Source organism: Phoca vitulina, unplaced genomic scaffold (assembly GCF_004348235.1).
Source record: "Phoca vitulina isolate PV1807 unplaced genomic scaffold, GSC_HSeal_1.0 scaffold78, whole genome shotgun sequence".
In the NCBI taxonomy this organism is placed as follows: domain Eukaryota; kingdom Metazoa; phylum Chordata; class Mammalia; order Carnivora; family Phocidae; genus Phoca; species Phoca vitulina.
In genome coordinates this window covers 2,003,538-2,020,252 of record NW_022589781.1, presented here as the reverse complement: position 1 = coordinate 2,020,252, position 16,715 = coordinate 2,003,538, and positions in this window count along the sequence as shown.

The following is a 16,715-nucleotide window of genomic DNA, read 5'->3' as shown; positions in this document are numbered from 1 at the left end:
CTCACAGAACTCAGGAAAGTACTTACAATTACTGTTGTATCGTGACAGATATAAATCAGGACAGGGCAAAGCTGGAGAGGGTCCCAAATGAGACTTCCTGCACCCTCTCCCTGTGGAATCAGGACACATGGACCTCCCGGCACACCGATGGGCTCACCAGCCAGGAAGCTCCCCTGAGCTTCAGTGTCCAGAGTTCTTACTGGAGTTTCCTTGTGTGCGTGGTTGCTCTACCATCAGTTACTGGTGTGGCTGGACTCTGTCTCCAACCTTTCCCTCACAGGAGGTTGAGCCAAAGTCCCAACCCCCCGTTCCATGGTTGGTCTTCCGGACTGCGCACCCTGGGTCACCTCCTCAACAGAAACTCGACAGGGTAGAGGGGCTGCCTTGAGCAACAAGACACTCCCACAGCTCAGGGAATTCTCAGGATTTAGAGGCTATCTCCTGGGAACAGAGCCAGGACCAAACAGAGTCTTTACTGTGCAGCATCAGGGTGCAGGAGATTGCAGCTTTCATGTTGCTCATAGAACGTCTCTCTTGCCAGTTTTGATGAAGCAAATGGCAAGGTGCTGAGGGAGGCCTGGGTCCAACAACCGTTGAAGCATGGAATCGTGTCAACAGCCATATAACGCTGGAAGCTGACTCTTCCCCAGCTGAGCCTTCAGATAACACCCTTTATTGCAGTCTCGAGGCAGGACATCCCCAGCTGGGCTGCTGAGGGTAGCATCGTGGGGCTGAGATCTCACAGCAGAGAGATGAAAAAGTATCGTATTGTCGTTTCAACAGGAGATGTCAGTGTTGGAATCTATGTGTCCTGATGGCACATTTAGCATTTGACCTGCAGGATGGCAGAACACAGGGCACACATCTACTATGGAGGAGGGCTGGTTTGTCAACATGAAGGAGCAGTTGATTTATTTAGGGAGTGACATCCTCCTTTTCTTCTCCCGCCCCTCTTTATGACAATGGTGGCTGTCAGAGTGATTTCTCATTTGGTCTTCATTTTCCGCCCAAGACCTCACGGCTTCTCCACTAATGCTCAAAAAACGAAAGAGCAGGAGAAATTTGAAAATGTTGTGAAGGAAAAATTTCAAGAGAGAAAGCTAGGCATTGTGTCCATCTTTCTCAGCCACCAGCAGGAAGCTGAATCACCTAGTTTGGGCCCCTACAGATGTTTCTGGGGCTGTCGATTACTAGATGACACAGGATTTCCTTTGTGAGCACCTGCGGAAAAATATTTTCCCTGTTCTCTGCCAGGAACAGTTGCTTTAATCTCCCAAAATCACTCTGTGCACATCCCGTAGTCGAATCTGCTTCCCTCTGTCCTGGGGTCTTTCATACTCAGAGCTCGGAACCCGTGGCTCCTGGTCTCTACCCAGGAACAAGCCCGCCTAGCTTCCTGCTGTTTCTACTGCCCATATTCTTTTCATTCTGATTGCTTCACTTGATTTTACTTTAATTTTCATTACAGTGGGGTTTTTTTAATTTATTTTTTTTGTTTTATTATGTATTGTTAGTCACCATACAGTACATCATTAGTTTTTGTAGTGATCCACGATCCATTGTCTGCATATAACAGTCAGTTCTCCATGCAATACATGCCCTCCTTAATACCCATCACTGGGCTAACCCATCCCCTGCCTGATGCGGGAGCCTCTGACTGGTCTCCCTGCCTCCATCCTCGGCCACTCTACTGTTCCCCCCAGTGACCCATGACATACATGTGACTCCTCTGCTCAAAACTCCCCTGCTCCCTTTCTCACTCAGTATATCCTCCAACGTGCCTGCATGGCCTGCAGGGCCCTCCGAGATCTGCCCCCAGCTCATCCCCCACATTCCCATATTCTCAAGTACACACCTACCTCAGGACATTTGACTTGTTCCTTTGCCTTCAGTGACATTCCCGAGGTTTCATCAGAGAGGCCATCCCTGTATAAACAACATTCCCACTAAACCATCATAATGCAAATAAAGGAAAATGGACTTTTAAATATGAAAAAGTGAAGGAAATGTATTACAGATTCACAAGCATTTTAAACATAAAACTAGTTAATCAAGTTCTACTGATGAGGAAATATTTTATATTCCAATATTAATCACTTTGGCCTTAAAATATGCAAACTCTTTAATTCACTAATTCACTAATACCATTCCTGAAAAACTAAAAATTTTTAAAGGTAAAACCTATATACACAAAATATTTATTACATCATCTGTGCTATAAACAAAAAATTCGAAACAATCAAAATACCCAGTACTTGGTAAATACTTAAATTATAGACGTTTAACATTATAATTACCAACCTTATGTAACACCAAGGAAAAAATGTTTCTGATATATTTTGTAAACAAAAAAGAGGCAGAATCCAACTTTTGGTATTTTTACATTTACAAGTACGTAAAATGTGAGTGTAGTATATGAGGAATCACTATATTCGAACAGCAGAAATATAGTATATGTTTTCAACTCTAATGTTATTTCAATAAGTTTTTCTTTTTTTTTAAAGATTTTATTTATTTGAGAGAGAGAGGAGGAGAGACAGTGAGAGAGTACAAGTGGGGAGGAGAGGGAGAAGCAGGCTTCCCGCTGAGAAGGGAGCCCAATGCAGGACCCTGGGATCATGACCTGAGCCAAAGGCAGACGCTTAACCGACTGAGCCACCCGGGTGTCCTCAGTAAGTTTTTCTAAGAAGATGTGGATACAGAGCAAAATGATGTATACACCCTTGGATCCTGTGGACACTATTTAGCAGTACACACCTGAAGACAGAGTCTTCCAAACTTTCTGGACCTGAGAAATCCGTTGAGTTCTTGGGGTTCTTTTTGTTTTTTTTTTTTTTAATTTTTTAAAATTTTAATTTAATAAATTAACATACAATGTATTATTAGTTTCAGAGGTAGAGTTCAGTGATTCATCAGTTGCATACAACACCCAGTGCTCATTCCATCACGTGCCCTCCTTCATGCCCATCACCCAGTTACCCCTTCTACCCACACCCTCCCCTCCAGCAACCCTCAGTTTGTTTCCTGAGATTAAGAGTCTCTTAAGGTTTGTCTCCCTCTCTGATTTCATCTTGTTTTATTTTTTCCTCTCTTCCCATATGATCCTCTGCCTTGTTTCTCAAATTCCAAATATCAGTGAGATCATATAATTGTCTTTCTCTGATTGACTTATTTTGCTTAGCATAATGCCCTCTAATTCCATCCACGTTGTTGCAAATGCTAAGATTTCATTTTTTGATGGCTGCATAATATTCCATTGTATGTATGTACCACATCTTCTTTATCCATTCATCTATCGATGGACATCTGGGCTCTTTCCATAGTTTGGCTATTATGGACATTGCTATTATAAATGTTGGGGTGCGGGTGCCCCTTCGGATCACTACATTTGTATCTTTGGGGTAAATACCCAGTAATGCAATTGCTGGGTCGTAGGGTAGCTCTATTTTCAACTTTTTGAGGAACGTTGAGTTCTTGTTAATGCAGGTGCCCTGTGCCCACCCCAGGTCCACTGAGTCCACATCTCCAGAGGAGTTGCCCAGGGAACTATATTTTTAAAACTGATGATTAGGCAACCACTAATTTAGGGCAGAGAATAGCATCATTGTGACATAAAAGATTCCAGTGTAGTTTTCAGGCCACTAATTGATTTGTCTGTAAGTATATGTTGCTCATTCTTCCTCATCCCCTCTCATTAAGGAGCCTCAGAGAACCATCTCAACAAGCCTCTCAAGCTACTTGCTCTGTGAGCTCATGAGGCAGCAACATTCTCAGGCCATACATGGTAACAGAAAAGAAACAGGAAGCCTGACTTGAGTCACTCGGTGAATTACAAGTAGAGAGTAGACCAAGGTGTTGTTTGTGAGATCCAGAGACAGGAAAGGAAGCTATGGGTGTTTTGTGTTTGTTTTTTATTTTTTTTTTTTTATTTTTTTTTTTTTTAAGATTTTATTTCTTTATTTGAGAGAGAGAGAATGAGAGAGAGTGAGTACATGAGGGGGGAGGGTCAGAGAGAGAAGCAGACTCCCTGCTGAGCAGGGAGCCCGATGCGGGACTCGATCCAGGGACTCCAGGATCATGACCTGAGCCGAAGGCAGTCGCTTAACCAACTGAGCCACCCAGGCGCCCTTGTGTTTGTTTTTTAAAGATTTATTTATTTGTTGGGGTGCAGAGGGAGAGACTCTTTCAAGCAGACCCCCTGGTGAGTGAGGAGCCCGATGCGGGGCTCGATCCCCTAACCCATGAGATCATGACCCGAGCTGAAACCAAGAGTCGGACACCCAACCGACTGAGCCACCCAGGCGCCCCATTTTGTTGGGGTTTTTTTGGTCTTGTTTTTTAAGATATAATTGTTTTTTAAGTTTCTATTTAAATTCCAGTTAGTGATTACAGTGTAATATTAGGTTTAGGTGTGATTATTAGGTTTATAGTGATTCAACACTTCCATAGGACACGTGGCGCTCATCACAACAGATGCATTCCTTCATCCACATCCCCCCACCCACCACCCCTCTAGTAACCATCAGTATATTCTCTAGAGTTAAGAATCTGTTTTTTGGTTTGCCTCTCTGTTTCTTTTTTCCCCTTTGCTCATTTGTTTTGTTTCTTAAATTCTACATTTGAGTGAAATCATATGGTATTTGTCTTTCTCTGACTTATTTTGCTTAGCATTATACTCTCTAGCTCCATCCATGTTATTGCAAGTGGCAAGATTTCAGTTTTTTTCATGGCCGAATAATATTCCAGTGTATATATACCACATCTTCTTTATCCATTCATCTGCTGATGGACACTTGGGCTGCTTCCATATCTTGGCTATTGTAGATAATGCTGCCATAAACATTGGGTGAGGAAGCCATGATTTTCAGGGCATTAACATGATTGGGATGACGGTTTAGGGGGAGGATGATAATGGAAGACGGAACTGGATAGGAGCACAAAACAGAGCTTCCTATGGTTGGAAAGAAAGGTGCCCCTGCTTCTTCATTTGCTCCCCACCTTCGGTCCAGGGTAAGGGAGAGAGGCCCAGGTAGTCCCCTATCCAGGGACGCAGCCCACGTTTTACTAGGCTAACTGCCATGAAGAAGTTCCCCAGGGGGAGGTAGTGTTCCTGGATTCATTCCCAATGTGTCAAATGAACTGTGAGGATACATAGCAGGGGAGTCAAGAGAAAGAACAAAAGACAGAACAGGTAGGGTGGCTCGAGGCTCGGTCCTCAAATGGGTTGTGCTCTCTTTTTCGGCAGCAGCACAACTCTGATGGTGAGGGCAGCAGAGTTCTTCAATGCCCTCCACAGTGCTGGACTTGAGCCTCCTCCTGCTCATTGTATCCACCCCGCCCGTAAGAGTAGGTCCTTGCCTGCCTTGGCTTCCCACTGAGCTCTGCGAGTCCCCACTCGTGTCTGAGTCCAGCCCAGAACATTAGTCGCTCAGCTAGAGGTTCCAACACACGCCTACCTCACACGAGCCCTTCCCAGCTCACCTCCTCCTCTGAGATGGTTTCTCGGAACCGCAGTTCTGCCACGTATTGCCCCAGCCCACGAGACAGAATGTCCTCTGCTGAGAATGTCATGGCACAGTTTGCCATGCTGGGCATTTGGGCTGCTGGCTGTCCCATCCTCGGGGGCAGTTTCTCCAGCTCTGGTTCCACTAGTGTCCTTCATCCCAGCCCTTGAGTCAGCAGGACAGATGACCGATACACAAAGGGTATCTGAATGATGCTGGAGGACATTAGCTACTCGCATGCATCTGACATTTTGCAACAGGGCTGAGGATCAGGACACCTTCAAAGAGGTGATCATTTCTGATTTCCTCCAGACACCACAATGCCTCGAAAGGCTCAGAACTTGAGCAGGAAGACAAGCATCTTGCTCTTTAAAAGCCCTTCTCACTGGCCCGCTGCTCTCTGCGATGCATTTGAACCCAGCAGGTGGAGGCTGAACCACAACAGCTAATTCAGAACTATGCGGGCACCCGGAGCCTGCGGCTCTGCCATCTCCTTTTGGCCCCCACTCCATGCCTCTGGTTCTGCGGTCCACCCTCCACTGCTAGCATCTCCTTTGCTGACATACGATAAAGCAGCTTTGCTCCTCGACTCCCCGCACTTCCTAATCTGGCTGTGCTGCATTTCTGCTACACCCGCGTCCACTGCTGAAGCCCTAAAACGTGCCCCCTCCTGCACCTACAGGACAATGACGGGGGGTGGGGCGGACAGTAGAGATGTTTGAAAGGCCATATGTATGGAAACATACAAAGTCTTCAGGCCTTTCTTCTCCTGAAAGCTGCAGAGTCATTCTGGCTTGTTGTTTATGGCTTAGGACTCCAAACCAGGGTTCCACATTCCGATGAAGACTGGAGAACTATGAAGCGGTTATTAAGGAGCCACGTCATCTGCATAATTTGTGCCAAAGACCCTGAGGGCAGGAGTCTCTGGTTCATCTTGAGTCAGAACCACATTTGACCCCAAAACTATGTAGATCAGGATTTGATTTGGGGGACGATTCCCCTCAGACCGCAGACCTGCTATGGCTCACGCTGCTAATGTCCACCCCCACAGACAGAGCGGGGTGATGCTGAGCCCTCCGTGGTTAAAGAGCTGTCACCCATTCCAATGACTAGTAACTATTAACAGCCCTTGCTCCGCATCATTATCACGTAATCGAATTCCTTAGATACTTATTAGCATCTCCTGTGCCAATGTACCACGCCAGGTACTTGAGGCACACTGAGAGTAATGAGACAAGTTTTGTCTTGAAAAGAATCACAGATGCAAATTTAGGAAGAAAAAAAAGGAGAAGTATTTGTCCAAAACAAAAAGCTGGATGGCCTATTCCCCACAAAGCGGTATGAAAATCACAAAAGTAGAAGCCAGTGCCTTAAAGTTAGAGGAAAATAAGGAAAAAGAGTTTTTAAATAGTTAACTGACCAGAAAATCTGAGTTCCAGAGCACCCTGAACCTGAGTCACAATCACACAATCTGAAAACACAGCTCCTCACAGATTGGTGTGGGGGAGGGATAAATATAGACAATCAAACCCTGTAACATGCCTAAGAAATGGGTGTGGACAAAAATAATAAGATACCTAGGAATAAACCTAACCAAAGAGGTGAAAGGCCTGTACCCAGAAAACTGACAAAAGAAATTGAAGAGGACACCAAGAAATGGAAAGACACTCCATGCTCATGGATTGGGAGAACAAATATTGTTAAAATGTCTCTACTACCCAAACCAATCTACAGATTTAATGCAATCCCTATCAAAATACCAATGGCATTTTTCACAGAGCTAAAACAAATAATCCTAAATTTGTATGGAATCACCAAAGACCCTGAAGAGTCAAGACAACCTTGAAAAAGAAAAGCAAAGCTGAAGGCATCACAATTCCAGACTTCAAATTACATTACAGAGCTGTAGTCATCAAGACAGCATGGTATTGGCACAAAAACAGGCACATAGATCATTAGAACAGAATAGAAAACCCAGAGATGAACCCACAACTAATGGCCATTTAATCTTCAGCAAAGCAGGAAAGAATATCCAATGGGGAAAAGACAGTCTCTTCAACAAATGGTGTTGGGAAAATTGGACAGCAACATGCCAAAGAATAAAACTGGACCACTTTCTTACACGATACACAAAAATAGATTCAAAATGGATGAAAGACCTCAATATGAGACCTGAAACTATAAAAATCCTAGAGGAGAACACAAACAGTAACCTCTTTGACATCGGCCATAGCAATTCTTTCTAGATATGTCTCCTGAGGCAAGGGAAACAAAAGCAAAAATAAACTACTGGGACTTCCAACAAAATAAAAAGCTTCTGCACAGCAAAGGAAACCACCAACAAATCTGAAAGGCAGCCTACAGAATGGGAGATATTTGGAAATGACATATCTAATAAAGGATGAGTGTTCAAAATACACAAAGAACTTATACAACTCAACACCCAAAAAACAAATCATCCAACTAAAAATGGGCAGAAGACATGAACAGACATTTTTCCAAAGAAGACATACAGATGGTCAACAGACACATGAAAAGATTCTCAACATCACTCATCATCAGGGAAATGCAAATCAAAACACGATGTCACCTCACACCTGTCAGAATGGCTAAAATCAACAACACAAGAAACAAAAGGTGTTGGAGAAGATGTGGAGAAAGGGGAACCCTCGTGCACTGTTGGTGGGAATGCAAACTGGTGCAGCCACTCTGGCAAACAGTATGGAGGTCCTTCAAAATATTACAAATAGAATTACCCTATGATCCAGCAATTGCATTAGTGGATATTTTACCTAAAGAATACAAAAACACTGGGCGCCTGGGTGGCTCAGTCGGTTAAGCATCTGCCTTCGGCTCAGGTCGTGATCTCAGGGTCCTGGGATTGAGCCCTGCATCGGGCTCCCTGCTCTTCGGGAAGCCTGCTTCTCCCTCTCCCACTCCCCCTGCTTGTGTTCCCTCTCTCGCTGCCTCTCTCTGTCAAATAAATAAATAAAAATCTTAAAAAAAAAAAAAAAAGAATACAGAAACACTAATTCAAAGGGATACATGCACCCCGATGTTTGTAGCATCATTATCTGCAAATAGCCAAGATATGGAAGCGGCCTAAGTGTCCACTGAGTGACAAATGGATAGAGAAGATGTGGTATATTGGGGCACCAGTTAAGCGTCCAACTCTAGATTTCAGCTCAGGTCATGATCTCAGGGTTGTGAGATCTTGAGCCTGTGTCAGGCTCTGTGTTGTACATGGAGCCTGCTTGGGACTCTCTCTCCCTCTCCCTTTGCCCCCCCAAAAAAATAAATAATTAATTTAAAAATAAGTGGTATATATGTAATGGAATATTACTCAGCCATAAAAAAGAATGAAATCTTGCCGTTTGCAGCAACATGGATGGAGCTAGAGAGTATAATGCTAAGTGAAATAAGTCAGTCAGAGAAAAACAAACACCATATGATCTCACTCATATGTGGAATTTAAGACACAAAACAAACAAACAAAGGGGGGGTAGGAGAGAGAGAGGGTAGGGGGAGAGAGAAACAAACCAAGAAATAGACCCTTAACTATAGAGAACAAACTGCTGCTCACCAGAGGGGAGGGGATAGGAGATGGGGGAAACAGGTGATGGGGATGAAGGAGTGCACCTGTCCTGATGAGCACTGGGTGAGGTAGGGAAGTGTTGAATCAACATTTTGTACACCTAGAACTAATATTACACTGTATGTTAACTAACCAGAATTAAAATAAAAACTTAAAAAACAAATAAGAAAATAAATAGGTGTGGAGCTTATTGATAATAAAGATTCTCTCAGCTTCTGATTTGGTAGATCATGGGCAGGGCCTAGGAACCTTCATTTTTATCCAATTGCTCCAGATTTTTCCGATCCAGGATTCTGCCCAGTTTGAAGACATGCGTGCTGACCCATTGTAACAGGTGCCAGGGCAGGCCATGCCTAGCTGTCCCAAGACTTACCTGGAATGTTGAGATTCAAATATCCAGCTGCCCTACTGTCCACTCATCCTCCCTCATCCCCCTTCACTAGAAGCTTCTCTGAACATGAGAGAGGCAGCAAGTGAAGGCTGAGGTTCGAGCTTTCTAGTAAGTCCACTGTGTGAGGAAGTGAACCACGGGAGCGTCTAGGTGAGGGATTTTGCGGGCAGAGAGAATGACCATGAGAGGGTGAATGTTGGCCGGGTGGGGGGGACAAGAGGCCAGAGTGACGGAAGCCCGGGAGTAACAGTGATGTCAGAGCTGTCATGGGACTGAGTTTGCCGGGTCTTGTAGCCCGTTGCGAGGACTTTGGCTTTCCTGAGTGAGGTGGAAACCATCAAGCAGAGGGATGTAGTCTGCCTTGGGACATGGCTGTGCCTGCTGGTTAGAACATTCTGAAGGGGTGTCAGGGAGGGCACAGGGACCCCAGCTAAGAAGCTGTCACGACAACCCAGGCAAGAGGTGGTGGGGTTTTGGGTGCTCAGTGGAGGTGTGGAGGGGTGGAATATTCAGAATGATCCCGAAGGCAGAGCCCACAGGGCTTGCTGACGGATTCCAGGCGGGCCATGAGAGAGGAGTCAAGAATGGCCTCCTCAAAGGGTACTGGGTCTCTTTTTGGAGTGACGAAATGTTCTGAATTGACTGGTGTCAGTTGCACAACTCTGCAAATACACTAAAAGCCATGGAGTTCTACACTTCAAGTGGGTGAATTGTATGATAGTCAAATTATATCTTGATAAAATTGTTGTTTTTTTAATGAATGACTTCAAATTTTGGGGCCTGAGCAATGGGCAGGGTGAAGTCTTATGCAGATGAGGAAGTCTGTGGAAAGAGCAGGTCTGATGGAGCTCAGCTGGGGATATGGCAATGTGGGGACTTACTAAATTTGGGATGCCTGTTACACATCCAGATGGAGATATTCCTTAGGCTGTTGGATATTTGAATCTCAGATTCACAACGTGGACTGGGCTGGAGATACTCTCGTTTTAAAGGCACTGGGTGAGATCAGCGAGTGTAGACAATAAAGAGAGGAAGTCCAAGAACTGAGCTCTGATGACTCCAACCTTAAGGGATCAGGGGGACAAAGAGAGACTAGTGGGTAGATGGGAAACCCAGGTGGCAGGTAATGTGAAGGCAGGTGCACAAAGTGTCCCGAAGAGGGTCAAGCAATCAATGCATCAAATGTTCCTGACAAGTCAAGTAAGATGAGAACTGAAAATTGGCCTTAGACCTTCATAAGAGCAATTTTGGAGGTGTATGATCATAGTAAAGGCCCAGTTGGAACAGGATCGAGAGAGAACATGAGAAGAGAAGTTAGGGGCAGAATCACAGCCAATTCTTTCCAGAAGTTTTGCAGGGAGGGGAAGGAGGGATGTAGCAGTGGCTGGAAGGGCAGGTGAGGTGGAGAGAATCTTCTTCGAAGATGGCAAACCAGCGGCGTGAGCGTACCCAAACAGAAATATCAGGTAAAGAGAGAAATTGTAGAGGTGAGAAAGGATTGCTGGAGTGAGTCCTGGAGCAGCAGACAGAAGGCGGGATGTGGCGTGTAAGTGGAAGGTCAGTGGCGCTGGGAGCTAGCCAAGCGTGTCCAAGGAACAAAGGAGAAGGCGGAGCACGTGGGCAGGTGCAGGTCAGCAGACAAGGTAGGACAGGACTGGCGGAGGTTCTCGTGACTGTGTCTGTTTTTGTCATTGATGTAAGAAGCCAGGTCACCACTGAATGGAGTCGGGTGGGGGTGGGGGGGAGTATGGAAGATCTGAGAACAGAAGGGAGGGTATGAAATAATCACTTAGGAAAATGGTGGGCAGAGTGAACTTGGGAAACGTACAGTGACTGCAGAGCAGCAGGGAGGCCCACCTGAGGGTGGTGATCGGGAAGTTAAAGCGAGAATGGTCAGTACAGTTGCATATCTGTCAGCAGCCATGCTCAGCCTGCTAGTGCAGGCAGGGTTAAGTAGAGAGTATGCTAACCACGTTTGAGCCCGAAGCATGACAAAGCAAGAAGGGCAAGAGAGTAGAGGTCCCCTGCCTGGAGAAGTGGTAACGAGTCCCCGAGGCTTGAAGCATCGGGCAGGAAGGTGCCACGAGCCCGACGAGGGGCAGTAAACAAGCCAGTAGGAGCAGCAGGGGTAGCTCCAGGGTTCAGAGGATGATCAACATCGAGGTAAGAGAGTGAACTGCAAAGACAGACGCTTGGAACACGTTTGATGAAGTTACAGAAAGTGGTAGGCACAGAAAGTGACCATGGGTGTGAGCAGCTAAGACTGAAAAGAGAGGATCCTTGAGAGCAGAGGGACGTGATGGCATGTGCTCTGTTTCTAGATTTATGATGCTTTGGTGTCTGGGGCTTCTCCGATCTGGGGGAGGGGTTGCCCCTCCCAGGGTCAGCATATTCCTAGAGAGAGCAAATAACCTGCCTTTGGACTCAGACCAACCCATCCAGACTCCACCCACCTCCTTTTATCAGCCTCTGGCAGTTCAGAAGACTGTCCCCTTGCCCTAAATCACCCCAGGGCCCGGTACTAGACCCTCCTGTAACGCAGAGCCCACCAAAATTATTCCAACTAGGCAACCCTACACTCGGTCAACTTGCCCATCCTGCTTCACCAGTCCCTCCCTGCGAAAGCTGCGTGAAGGCTCTGGGCCAGACTTCCCCATTCCCCCTGCTCCCCCACATGGCCTGGCCTGGCAAGGCCCTTCCCTCGGGGACTACAGGTGGCAAAGACTTCCTTCAAGGGGCTGTCTCTGTGTCTGTTGTCTTCCCTGATTAACACAAAATCCAAAGCACATTTAGAAACAGAGGATAAATAGAGAATCAGGGAATCATAGTGACTATTCGATAAATTAGAGCTACGGCTAGCATTCTCTGGACGGCCCAAATCAGACTCATTTTCTCTCCTCCCACCCCAACCTGGCCCCTTCCTGTCACCCTCGCCTCCCTCAATGGTATATCAGTCATCCTGATGTGAGACACCAAGGCAAAAGAAAAAATTAAATTTCCTTACTGCCTACAGCCCACTGACAAGTCCTTGAGACAGGCAGAGTGACCTTCCTCTGGGCGCTCGGCTGCCTCGATTAATACTTGGCAAAGGGCAAGAGGCAACCTTAGCCCAACCCCCCAAGATCCTGTAAGTCTACTTTAACACACAAAAATTCCTTTGGAAACTCCCTTTATCTCTACTCCCCAAGATACACGTTGGCAGTCACCCCCCAAGCATACGACCCACCGATATACATCCGAAGGTCTCACGACTCAGGTTTTACTAGACAGTAAAAAATGACCTTTTCCTAACAGTTAGCCCCCCTCCCCCTCAAGGTTCTGGAAACCTTGCTTCCAAATTCCTTAGAGACTTACGCTCTCCCTAACCCCCTCCCAACTTGAAAGTATAGAATCAGTCACTCCTCACAACCGCAGAGCAGCTCTTTCTGCCCACGGGTCCTGTCCCCGAGCTTTAATAAAACCACCTTTCTGCACCAAAGACGTCTCAAGATGGGGTGACTGGGTGATGGACACTGGGGAGGGTATGTGTTCTGGTAAGCGCTGTGAATTGTGCAAGACTGTTGAATCTCAGATCTGTACCTCTGAAACAAATAATGCAATATATGTTAAGAAAGAAAAAAAGAAGAAGAAGAAGGTAGCAGGAGGGGAAGAATGAAGGGGGGGAAATCGGAGGGGGAGAAGAACCATGAGAGACGATGGACTCTGAAAAACAAACTGAGGGTTCTAGAGGGGAGGGGGGTGGGAGGATGGGTTAGCCTGGTGATGGGTATTGAGGAGGGCACGTTCTGCATGGAGCACTGGGTGTTATGCACAAACAATGAATCATGGAACACTATATCTAAAACTAATGATGTAATGTATGGGGATTAACATAACAATAAAAAAATTTAAAAGAAAAAAAGACGTCTCAAGAATTCTTTCTTGGCTGACAGCTCCGGACCCGAACATTTTCCTACATCAATCCTGCTACTGAATTTATGGACAGTGTCGTCTTTAACTTCTCCAGGACCGCATTTCTAGTACTGTTAGTTTGTTTCAGGCCTGTCAATTTTAACGATTTTTAACTCTGTGTGTATTTCTCTTTTCCACTCTAAAAGTCACTCCTCTAATTCAAATCCAAAGTCTTATTTTTCCTTGACCATCCTCCTTACTGGCATCCCTCCGAACCAGCTCTCTGCCTTCCAATCTAGTCTCGTTATCACCAGAATTACTCCCCCAAAACACACAACTGACCCAGTCACTCCTCTACCTCCAAATGGCTCCCAACTGCCCACAGCAACGGTTGTCAAGTGTTTGCAGACTGTTGGTTTTAGAGAAGCTGCCTCAGGGAACAAGAGGGCGATTGAGTGGGCAAGACTTGGACCGTCCACCTGGCTTTACCAGAAAAGGCCTGTATTAGGGTTCTTGAAAGATTTTCACTGTAAAAACAGATTTCGCTACTGTATCAGTCTGAGTCCAATAAAGAGAGAGAAACCATAGAGTAATTTGAGCAGGAAGAGTTTAATATTGTTCCCTGGAGGGGAGTGTATGAGCAAAATGACCTCCAGAGGCCAAAGGAGCCGTAAGACGGACACCAAAGGCTGACAAGTCCTGCTTGACCAGAAATGGCTTTATTAAGGGGACTTAGGGAAGAAGCAAGTCCTGGGTGGCCACCAGATAAGATCTCCAAACCCCAGCTCCTGCAGGACCTGCTTTCACAGCCCTAGAGGCTAGGAGTACAGCTGGGGCCACCCAGGGGTGTGGCTTGAGAATCAGGGTGTGTCACAGTCAGATCTCCCTGCAGATCAGGGACTTGTGCCTTGAGGGCACAAGGACGGGTGTGATTAAACCAAGGGAAGAATGGGGCGGGGGCTGCGCTCCGGAAGGTTTCTGGTCAGAGTGGCCATCATGGGGGATTTGTTCAAGATGGCGGCAGTCGGTTCACACAAACACCAAGATTTCGTAACCATAGCAGTGGATGGGAATGAGACACTGGCTAGTAAGCAGGAAAGAGGACTCTAATGCAGGCTTGGCAAATAGAAGGAGCAGCCACAGCTTGGGAGCTGAGATACAGCCTCCAAGGGAGAGGCTCCCTTGGGGCTGAGACCCAGCCTTGTTGAAGGGCACAGCAGTGGCTGGGAGGATGGCTGAGCATGGCTGTGGGGCAGTGCTGATAGGATGGGCTGGAAATCTGCCCTCGGGAACTCACCAAAGCCTGATCTCCAGGACGCCAGGGAAGGCTGTTCTTGGGGAGGTGTCCCAGGAGTGGCACTTCACCACTAGCCACCCAAGGGAGCAGGCGGTGCCAGGGGAGGCCGTTGGCCACTGGGTGCCGCTGACGACTGTGCACCACAGGAGCTGGTGCCCCAAGGAGTCCGCAAGCAACCCCCTACCTGTTGCATAGTTCACGCTCTTTGCTCTTACTGTTCCTTTTCTTTGAAATGCCCTCACACCCTCCTTCGCTTGTTCATGAAGAAAGCCTCAGCAAGGACCCCAACACCACCATCCTTCTAGGCCAGGCTGACCTGTAACCTCTTCTGTGAAGTGTTCCCTGACGCTTCAACTTGGAAGTAACAACTCCTATTTAGATGTTTGCATCAGTTTTGTTTGCAGACTTTGCGAATGGGCGGGAGGGCACAGGTCGCTGAATCTCTTGGTCTGAAGAATGTTCAGTCCAGGAAATTCAACTTATCTTTCTGAATGTACAACTTTAGGAAGACTGTGTATGAGGAAATGAGGAGGTACCCAGTAGGGTCAGTTCTGCAGGTCCATGTGACGATCAATACTGCAGCCAGACCCCATCCTCTTGAGGGTGGGAAACACTATTTATCTTGGTGTCTTCCCAGCATCTTACCTGTTTAGCAACCAATAAACATTTGCTGAACTGAAGGTCAGTGGGCTATCTTTCTGTGGAGTCAAAGCTTTAAACGAAAAAGAAAGCATCTAATGATAGCATTTCAGGCATTGGCCACAACAGGGAACTTCTCATCTGGTCACAGGATGGGTCTTAAAAAAGGTACTTAAAGAAGAACAAAGTTGGAGGCCCTGCACTTCTTGATTGATTTCAAAATTTGTTACAAAACTATACTAAACAAAACATTGTGGACTGTGGTACTAGTGTAAGAACAGACATACAGGAGCCTGGGTGGCTCAGTCAGTGAAGCGTCTGCCTTCAGCTCAGGTCATGATCTCAGGGTCCTGGGATCGAGCCCCAAGTCGGGCTCTGTGCTCAGTGGGGAGTCAGTTTCTCCCTCTCCCTCTACCCCTCCCCCTGCTCATGCGTGCTCCCTCTCTCAAATAAAATTTTTTTAAATCTTAAAAAAAAAAAAAAAAAGACATACAGACCAAAGGAATAGAGTAGGGCGCCCAGAAATTAACTCTCATATATATGGTCAAATGGTCTCTGCCAAGGTTGCCAAGACCAATCAATGGAGAAAGGGCAGGCGCTTCAACAAATGGTGCTGGGAAAACTGGACAAACACATGTGGAAGACTGAAGCTGGACCCCTCCTCACTTCATATACAAAAAATTAACTCAAAATGGATCAAAAACCTAAATGAAAGATCTAAAACTATACCTCTCCTAGGGGCGCCTGGGTGGCTCAGTCGTTAAGCGTCTGCCTTCGGCTCAAGTCATGATCCCAGGGTGCTGGGATCGAGCCCCGCATCGGGCTCCCTGCTCCGCGGGAAGCCTGCTTCTCCCTCTCCCACTCCCCCTGCTTGTGTTCCCTCTCTCGCTGTGTCTCTCTCTGTCAAATAAATAAAATTTTTTTAAAAATTAAATAAATAAAACTATAACTCTCCTTAAAAAAATCATAGAGAAAACTTCATGACGCTATATTTGGCAACAATTTCTTGCATATGACACCAGAGCACAGGCAACAAAAGACAAAATAGACAAATGGACGACATCAAACTTGAAAACTTCTGTGCATCTAAGGACACAATCAGCAGAAAGGAAAGGCAACCTACAAAATGGGAGAAATTATTTGCAAATCATGTATCTGATAAGGGGTTAATATCCAGAATATAAAAAGAAGTCAGACAACTCAGCAACAACAAAACTAATACCCCAATTAAAAACTGGGCAGAGGGGCACCTGGGTGGCTCAGTTGTTAAGCGTCTACCTTCAGCTTGGGTCATGATCCCAGGGTCCTGGGATCGAGCCCCACATCGGGGTCTCTGCTCCGCGGGAAGCCTGCTTCTCCCTCTCCCACTCCCCCTGCTTGTGTTCCCTCTCTCGCTGT